This window comes from Mus caroli, chromosome 1 (genome assembly GCF_900094665.2).
Source record: "Mus caroli chromosome 1, CAROLI_EIJ_v1.1, whole genome shotgun sequence".
Taxonomy (NCBI): domain Eukaryota; kingdom Metazoa; phylum Chordata; class Mammalia; order Rodentia; family Muridae; genus Mus; species Mus caroli.
This window is the reverse complement of record NC_034570.1, coordinates 32481866-32490932: the sequence shown is the minus strand read 5'-3', so window position 1 is coordinate 32490932 and position 9067 is coordinate 32481866. Positions and strand designations below refer to the sequence as shown.

At 41.7% G+C, this 9067-nt stretch overlaps 1 protein-coding gene across 3 annotated transcripts in view; it reads left to right on the top strand.

The window, feature by feature from the left end:
* The window catches only part of Tsga10 (testis specific 10), a 98794-nt gene that overhangs the window by 7626 nt on the left and 82101 nt on the right, over nucleotides 1-9067 (top strand). For all 3 annotated transcript variants that reach the window (XM_021170040.2, XM_021170082.1, XM_029481930.1), the window contains exons 2-3: nucleotides 2797-2925; nucleotides 8683-8898. The gene's annotated coding sequence lies outside the window, so the exon portion shown is untranslated. The remainder of the gene's footprint in view (nucleotides 1-2796; nucleotides 2926-8682; nucleotides 8899-9067) is intronic.

Here is a 9067-nt window from a genome sequence, read left to right as displayed (position 1 = left end):
AACTCGATATATTAGGTGAGTGTCAAGAAAAAAATCAAAGACACCCTCCTTTTTAAAATTTTTAAAAAATTGGGCGGGTACATGCTTGATGGTGGCTCATTGTGGAGATCTGGAAAGAATATGAGGCAAAGGAGATCCAAGGGCAGTGAGGGAGTTCAGAGGCTAGCTTCAGACATCTTCTGTTGCTGTGTCAGTGGATGTGCAGTGAGAGCAGCAGTGTTAAGTGCTCTGACGTGGGCTTGTTCATAGGCCTTTGGGGATGGAAAGTAGTAGATTCTAAATATCCTAAGATCTAAATAAGTAGATATGAGAGATCACTGGAACGTGGAGATCATTTGTATGTGTGGGGTGGAGATTGCTAGGCCAGGCACCGAAGTTTCAGATATACATCTCTCTTTGCTACCCATAGTATTTCCTTGAAAGCTAGGGAAGGCACAGTAGCAACTTTAGTCAGGTATGTTTTCTTACTTAATTACTAGCCTAGCCTAATATCTAATTTTGTAGAATTTACACTTGATTTTTAGTTTACAAAGGAGAATTAAAAGAGTTTAGTTTTGTTAGTTTAGCACACTGCTTTCAGATGCCTTCCTGTTATATAAAGAACTTTAGAGGCTAGAGAGATAGCTCAGTGAGTGATATGATAAAGACTTGAGTTAGATTCTAAAACCCATGTGTTCTAGTAGATTTTTATTGCCGTGATAAAATAGCATGACCACAAGGGACTTGGGGAGCAAAGAGCCTATTTCCACTTACAGTATGTATTGGTTACTTTTTTGTGGTTGTGAAGAAAATGCTATAACCAAGGCAACTTATAGAAGAAAGGGTTTATTTGGAGCTTACAGTTCCAGAGGGTTGGAGTTGATGACCACCATGGTGGGGAGTATGGCTGCAGACAAGCAGGCATGGTGCTGCAGCATCTGACAGCTCATTTCCTGACCCATAACAAGAAACAGCACATGGCAGGGGCTTTTGAAACCTTAAACTCACCCTCCCTCCCCCAGTGACACGACTCCTCTAACAAGGTCATACTTCCTAAACTTTTTAAAATATCCACCAACCGGGAACCAAATATTCAAATGACTGAGACTTACAGGGGACATCTCAATCAAGCCACCACACAATTGTGGTCATGAAGAGAAGCTAGGGTAGGAAATCAAAGCAGGAACCTGGAGGCAGGAACTGAAATAGACCATGGAGGCACGCTGCTTACTGGCTTGCTCAGCCTGCTTTCTTATACCACCTAAGACCACTTGCCCAAGAGTGGTGTCACTCACAGAAAATACTCTAGACTTGCCTTCAAGCCTGTATGATGGAAGCATTTTTTTTTTTTTTTTAGCTGAACTCCCCTTTTCTCATATGACCTTGGCTTGTGTCAAGTTGACAAAAAACAACCAACACACCATGTAAAGCCAGATGGTAGCGAAAGGCTGGGAGGTGGATTCAGGAGAAACCCTGGAAGCTTACGAGCCAGCTAGCCTGGTAAATGCAGCCCCAGACAATAGACCCTGAGGAAAACAATGTGGGAAAACTAGAGCTGACACTTGAGGTTGTCCCCTGTCTTCCTCCATTTGTGCAAGGACACACACACACACACACACATACACACAAATCTCTTTAGACAGACTGGTAGGGGCATAACTTTCAGACATTGCTTGTTTTTTAAGGTTCAAGTAAACATGCAAGGAAGTCATGTCTAGAAAACATGAATACCTAAATTGTTGTCAAATCAGTATAAATCAGTATGGAAGTCTTGTTGATGACATCATCCCCATAGAATAAAAAACAGAAATGATCTTTAGAATATGGAGTTCAAACTGAGCCCTAAACTGTTAGCGAAGAAGAGTATTTCTAGGTGTCGGTTAGGAGATAAAGTCAGAGTGGAAGGGAACAAACTGAAGAACTTTGCGTGATGGGAAAAACAGATGTTGGCAATTCAAAGTGTGATGGAAAGCCAATAAGAACTGGCAAGTTTATTGGCGCCATCCTTACTCAGCTCAAATTTGTGGGTCATGTTGGTGAGATTTTACCAGTGTAGCTTCTGATGTTACCAGGTGATGCAGTCTCACGGCAAACTCCCTTGTCTTTTGGCTCTTACAGTCTGCCTGTCTTCTGCAGTGTTCTCTGAGCCTCAGGTGTGGGAATGTTTTGTAGATGTATCCATTGGGACTGGGCTCCACCGCTCTGCATATTGATTGGTTGTGGTTTTCTGTAGTGGTCTTCATCTGTTGAAAAAGGAAGTTTCCTTAATGAGGAGTGAAGATTATACTCATCTTTTGGGTATGAGGACAAATGTGTATAGATCATTGTTAGGGATTATGCTGGTTTAGTAAATTTGTAGGGTTAGTAGATTATCCTCCAATAACCATGATTCCATTAGCACTGATTAGATAGCTAGGTTTCCAGTACCAGGCACAGTATCTTTCCTGTTGATTTATCTCTTTTGTTTTTAAATATGTATTTTGTGTGTGTGTGTTTGTGTTCACTTGTGTGCATGTGTACACCAGTGCCCACAGAAGCTGGAAGGCGGCATCAGGTCCCTTGGGGCTGGAGGCGTACATGAGCTGCCTCCCTCACTTTGAATACTAGGATCTCAACTTCAGTCCTCTGAGTAAGCACCCTTAACTGCTTTTATTAAGAAAATACAGCTTGGTAAAGTCTGCATTACTGACGGAAAGTTAAGAACAATAGAAAATGTGAACGAAATAGATTGTTACTAGTTTTCAAAACTTACTGATGTGAGAAATCACAGCTCTGTTTTAAACAGAGCTCATTCTTATATCTCATTCTTTTTGTTAGGTTAACACCAAAGAACATCAGTTTGGTCTTGGGGCTCCAGTTTCTGAAGCTGGAAGAAACCAGAATACTTTCCAACTAGAACAAGAAGTGAGAACCCAAGATAGATTCATCTCTACACTGAAATTACAGGTTAGCCTTGGTTTATATATTAATAAATACTTTTCTTAATTAATTTGGCATGTGGGTTTATTTTAGAACAAGAAGATATAGAGTAAATAATTACTAATTCAGAGCTTGTTTAAATCTAATGATTCTAAAATCACTCAATTTGGAGGGGGGGATGGTTGTTTGAGACAGGGTTTTTCTGTAACAGCGTTTTTGTGTAATAGCGCTGGCTGTACAGGAATTCTCTCTGTACACCAGGCTGGCCTTGAACTCACAGAGATCCTCTTGCCTCTGCCTCTTGAATGCTGGGACTAAAGACCTGAACCATCAGTGCCTGGCTTCATTCAATTTTTATAATCACTTTGATATAATTGATTCAGAGTTAGTGAGTGAAAGTTATGTATCATGTAGTTTTTTTTTTCCCCCTTTCAGGATCTTTTTATATAACCCAGGTTGGTCTCCAACTCATAACAAAACTTTTGTGTTAGCCTCACATTCTGGAGTTACGGGGATGAGTCCTTGCCAGGCACATCAGCTGCTTTTTTTTTTTTTTAAAGATTTATTTATTATATATATGAGTACACTGTCACTGTCTTCAGGCACATCAGAAGAAGGCATCAGATCCCATTATAGATGGTTGTAAGCCACCATGTGGTTGCGTGGGATTAAACTTAGGGTCTCTAGAAGAGCAGTCAGTGCTCTTAACTGCTGAGCCATCTCTCCAGCTCCCATCAGCTGCTTTTTAATGCAGACTCTTACTTAGCCATTTCCAACCATGTGAAATAGTGATCATTTCTTTTGACATACATTTCTGTGAAATTCCAAGTGGTTAAATAATTATGATGATTAGATAGCAAATGACAAACAGGATTTCTTCCAAGTTAGCAGGGATTTAAATATAGTGCTCTGTGCCACAGGTTTGAGCCCATCTAGCAGTGCTATAGTCAAGGCTCTTAGAACAGACCTTCCAGGCGCAGATGTGGCTCGGTTGGGTGAGTGCTTGCCTAACATCCACAGAGCCCTGGATTTGATCCCAGCACTATACAAACTGGGTATAGTAGAACATGCCTGGACTCCTAGCACTCAGGAGGTGGAGGCAGAAGGATCAGAAGTTGAAGGTAATACTCAGACTTCACATTGAGTTCGAGGCCAGCCAGAGCCTCCATGAGACTGTCTGCCTGGAGGTGGGAGAGCAGGGACTTTGGGGAAGAAAAGGTGGATTCAACTTTTCCTTTCCTGTTTCCTCCTATTTAATACAACTACAGGCTGTGCGCATGAGATGTGAAACCGTATACTATTTTCCCTTTCAGTAAACACAGATTCTGTCCTCATACAGTATAATCTGAATGCAGTTTCCCCTCCCTCTACCCTCCCAGTTCCTTCCCACCTCCTCTCCCATCCAGACCCACTCACTAGAAAATAACAGGCCCCTAAGAGATAACAACAAAACATAAAACATCCAAAATATAATAACATAAAATAACACATCATATTGAGAGTTGGACAAGCCAAGCCAACAGAAGAATAAAAGAGCCCCAAGAGCAGGCACAAGAACCAGACCACTCATTGTCACAGTCAGGAGCCCATAAAGTACTAAACTGAAGCTGTGCTGCAGGGAACCTGGCGTGGGCTCCGTGACTGCTGCTTCATCTCTGTGAGGTTCCCTGAGCTCTGAGAGGAGGGATTTGATGAAGACATCTTGTGTAGAGCTGTGTGCTCCACGGTCTTTCTCTCTGCATAATTTCCAGCTATGGGTTTCCGTATTTGTATCTGTCTGCTGTGGGAGGAAGCTTCTCTGAAGATGGCATTGATCTATGAATGTAGCTGAGTATCATTAGAAGCCCTTTTAGTGTTACTTTACTAATGCCCTTCAGTCCCAGTTCTCTCTCCTCTCATTCTCTCCCTAAATCCCAAATCCCACCCAAGCCTTCCATTCTCACACTCTGCTCCCCACACTCTGCTCACCTTTAACATTTATTCCATTTCCCCCTCCCAGGGAGGTTCGTGTGTGTGTGTGTGTGTGTGTGTGTGTGTGTGTCTGCCTGTCTGACCATCTGTGTGTCCCTTCCTCTATGCCTATCTTCTTTGAGCCTGTGGATTGTAGCTTGGTTATCATTTTTAAATGGCTAATATCCATATATAAGCTGACACATAAAAATGTGAACTCAAAAAAATAATTCCCAGAGAAATACAAGGCAGATGGCTAATAACTGCTTGCTTCAAAACAAGCAGATTAAAAAAAAACTATAGACCTGGCAGGAAACTGCCAGTATAAGCCAAATAGAGTCTAGACTTTAATCCTTTCCAGGTGGCTACAAAGATCCTCAATTGTGCCTCTTCTTGACCTCATTTCCTTATCTCTATCCCTAAGAAGAGTTGGTAACAAAGGAAACTAAGTAGGGAACCAAGACTTTCATTTCCATCAGGTAGTAGGAAGGTGCATAGTCTCTGAGGTCAGTAGAGACCACAGGGGCACCAAGGCATCTGCTTCTACCCTGTAGTCAGAGGCGCACTTCCTTCTTGTTAGGGAGGTGTCAGAGGAGAGTTACAGCAGACTCAGGACTTTATTTCTCCTCACAAGGCCTCTCTTGGGATTTGAATCTAGATTGTTCCTCACAGGCTCTTGTTGTGAATGGGCAGTCTCCAGCTTGTGGTGCTGTTTTAGTAGATGGGGCCTGGCTGGTGGAAGTAGCTCACTAGGGATTGGCCTTTAAAGGTCATAGCTGCCCATGGTTCCAGTTTGCCCTCTGCTTCCTGGTCCACCAAGATGTAAACCAGCCCATTCTGCCTGTGTCAGGAACATTTGAGTAAGGCTGAATTAAAAGGTAATGAACTAATTTATTGGTGGAGGAAATTTCAAATGTTTTTGGTGTGGTGGTGGGAATCAAACCAGGGCCCTGCTCATGCTAAGCAAGCACTCTATTCATTGAGTTATGGCCCCACATCTCAGAAGAGGAAGTTTTAAGACTGCATAATATTCAGTCTATAGCATGATTATCGCTTACTGTGTTCAGCCAGCTTTATAATGAGGGACAGGAAGTACAGAAGAAAGATGTGCACAGCATGCAGTTTAGGAGCACGCCTTGTGTTTAAAACTGCAGCACAGGCAAGTGGGCAAATTGTTACAATTGTTAAAGAGCCATCCATTGACCTTGCACTAGGGCAATAGGAAAGGTGCCTTGAGGGGAAGCTTGACTCATGAAAGGCTTCAGGATGCAGAACTGAAAAGGCATTTGAGAGATTTTTCTTTGAGAGAGCTTCAGGGGTGTCTTTTAAATGAGGCAACCTAGGGAAGGGTTTCCAGTGCACAGGCACTCGAGGCTACTCAAGCTGTGGTCCATGACTCCCAGTTCTTGAGCTGGCAACACAACATGAGATCATCTACATAGTAATTTGGAAGCATGCAGAAGGTAAGAATTCTAGTTATCTTGGCGGCTTACACCAATAGTTTTGACAAAAGTCTGGGAAGTGAAGCAGTGAATAGCACTGTCAGATTCCCTACAGGGAGTCCTTCAGTGTACTTTGCATGGAGCTTTGAAGGTGAATCCCAAGTTGTGGTAAAGAACTCAGGACTTTGGAGTTTTGAAGAACCTGAGATATCTGCTGAGGAAAGCTGTAGCACCAAGTAGATTTTGCCCTAAGAGAGTCCCTGAGTGTTCCAGGCAGCAGGGCCTATGAGCCAGATAACTAAGTCCATTGGAGCTTACAGAGTGATGCACACACACACACACACACACACACACACCCCAGATTCCAGGCATGGAGGACCCCAACCTGCCTCTTCTAAAACATTTATATCATGAATTGAATAAAAGCAGGGCCTACTATCAAGGACAAGGAGGGTATCCATGTATTTACTGACGATCCATTTGTTTTATTACCCACTTAACAATAAAATGAACATGATGTACAGAATATATAATTCATGATGCATAAAGGAGTTCTGTGTATTGCTTAGAAGCAGTGGAAAGGACAGGTAAATAAATGATTTTAATGCATCTTATAAAATACTAAGAAAGGGCTGAGAAGTTAACTCAGCCAGTATAGTGCTTATACAAAGACTTGAGTTTAAACCACAGAACCTGTGTGAAAAAGCCAGGCATGGTAGTAATTCTGCCTGTAATTGCAACTCTGGAGAGGTGGGCACAGGCATCTCCCTGGGATACTCTGGCCACTGAGAGACACTGTCTTTAAAAAGCTAAAGTCGATAGTGCTTAAGGAATGACACTTGAGATTGTCTTTGGCCTGCACACACATGAGCATGTGCATACCACACACCACATGCATTCACAGCATGAGGGTTGCTGAGGAAACAGCTCAGTAGGTGGAGGGGTTGCTATGCAAGTTGAGAAATGACCTTCAGATTTCCAGCACTCATGCAAATGCTGAGTAGGCTAGCGGCCTTCTGCTAACCCTGGCACTGAGGAGTCAGCTGGCCAGCTAGATGAGGCAACTCTGGGAGCATGGAGCTAAACTGAGGGACCTTGCCTCAATAGATAAGGTGGAGAGCAATTAAAGAGAACACTGTGTCTTCCACATGCATACACATGTACACATGTGTTCATCCCTGTCTGCTGATACATGTGAATACACACATGCATGTGCGCACGCATACACACACACACACACACAACAGTCCAGAAAAACCCCCTCAACAGAACTGTGAAGACAGATGAATTGCAGTTGTTTAACACTGAGATAAGAAAGTTAGGCAAGTAAGTTATTGTGTTCGAAAAGACTTTTCTAAACAGTTAACAGAGTTTTAAATAGCAAGTAGAAGTTTGATTCCTTTTTATTGGTTATTTGGTTTATTTTCATTTCAAATATTATCCCCCTTCCTGGTTTCCTCTCTGAGAACCCCTGATCCCAGCCCCCAGAAATTTGATTCTTGGGGAGTAAATGTCATTAATTATTCAAATTAACTTTAATTTCTTTACTGCAGATAATTATCTGGCTTTTTCCCCCCTTGAGACAAAGTCTGTTTAAGGAGCCGGGTTAGTTTTAAAGTCATGATCAGTCTGCCTTAGCCTTCTGCGTGCTCCGGCTATGGACATATGCTACCGTGCCTGGCAGTTTGGTTGTTCTTTTAATAGTCTGTTTAAAGAGCTGTATATAAGACAACAGTACGGGTTACGTGTGGGAGTGGGATCCAGGAGGGGCTGGGAGATGGTGAGTGTGATTGCAGTGTATTATATGCTGTATGAAATGCCCAAAGAATAACTTGCAAGTACTTTTTAAAAGCTATTTAAAGCATTAATTTTGTTTTGCTTTGCTTTGTTTTTCAAGACAGGGTTTCTCTGTGTAGCCCTGGCTGTCCTAGAACCCGCTCTGTAGACCAGGCTGACCTTAGTCTTGGAGATTGCTTATTGCTTGCCTCTGCCTCTCAGGTGCTGGAATTAAAGACATATACCATCACTACCTGGCAAAAAAACCTATTTTTAAAAATAGTATTTCTATTAAAAACCTGAAGTTTGACATGAAAGATGCAGTTATTAAGAAAAAATAATTTGGTGGCTAGGGATGTGGCTTAGCAGGGCTGCTTGCCGGCCTAGATTTGATCCTTACCACATTGATTGGTTATTCAATTAGTATTTTCACTTAGTGGTTTTTCCAGATTGGTAACAACATGGTACAAAATAAATAAGACACAAAGATTGTACAGTTAGGTGTTCTTGCCAGCTAAACAAAATCTCTCTTTCTGATTCTAACACCCAATTGCTTTTCTCAGAAGGAAGCTAAGGGATCCTTTTAACATGATTACTTCCTTTCTGGTTGTAACAGGTTGAAGATCTCAAACAGACAAATCATGACTTGGAAGAATATGTTAGGAAACTCTTGGATAGTAAAGAGGCGGTAAGCACTCAAGTAGATGACTTAGCCAACCACAATGAGCACCTTTGTAAAGAGTTGATTAAACTTGACCAACTAGCAGAGAAATTACAAAAAGAAAAAAATTTTGTGGTGGACACTGCCGACAAGGAACTTGAAGAAGCAAAGGTAACTAAACTTACCACCGATTATATCTTAGTTGTACTTTAAGCATGTGATTCTAAAAGTAAATTGGAAAAGTGAAATTTTTAGATAATTTGGAAGCCTTTTAGTTTGACATATTTAAATTTATCATAAGGATGAAGTTATATTTTTCTCATACTTTATTTTTTTTTAT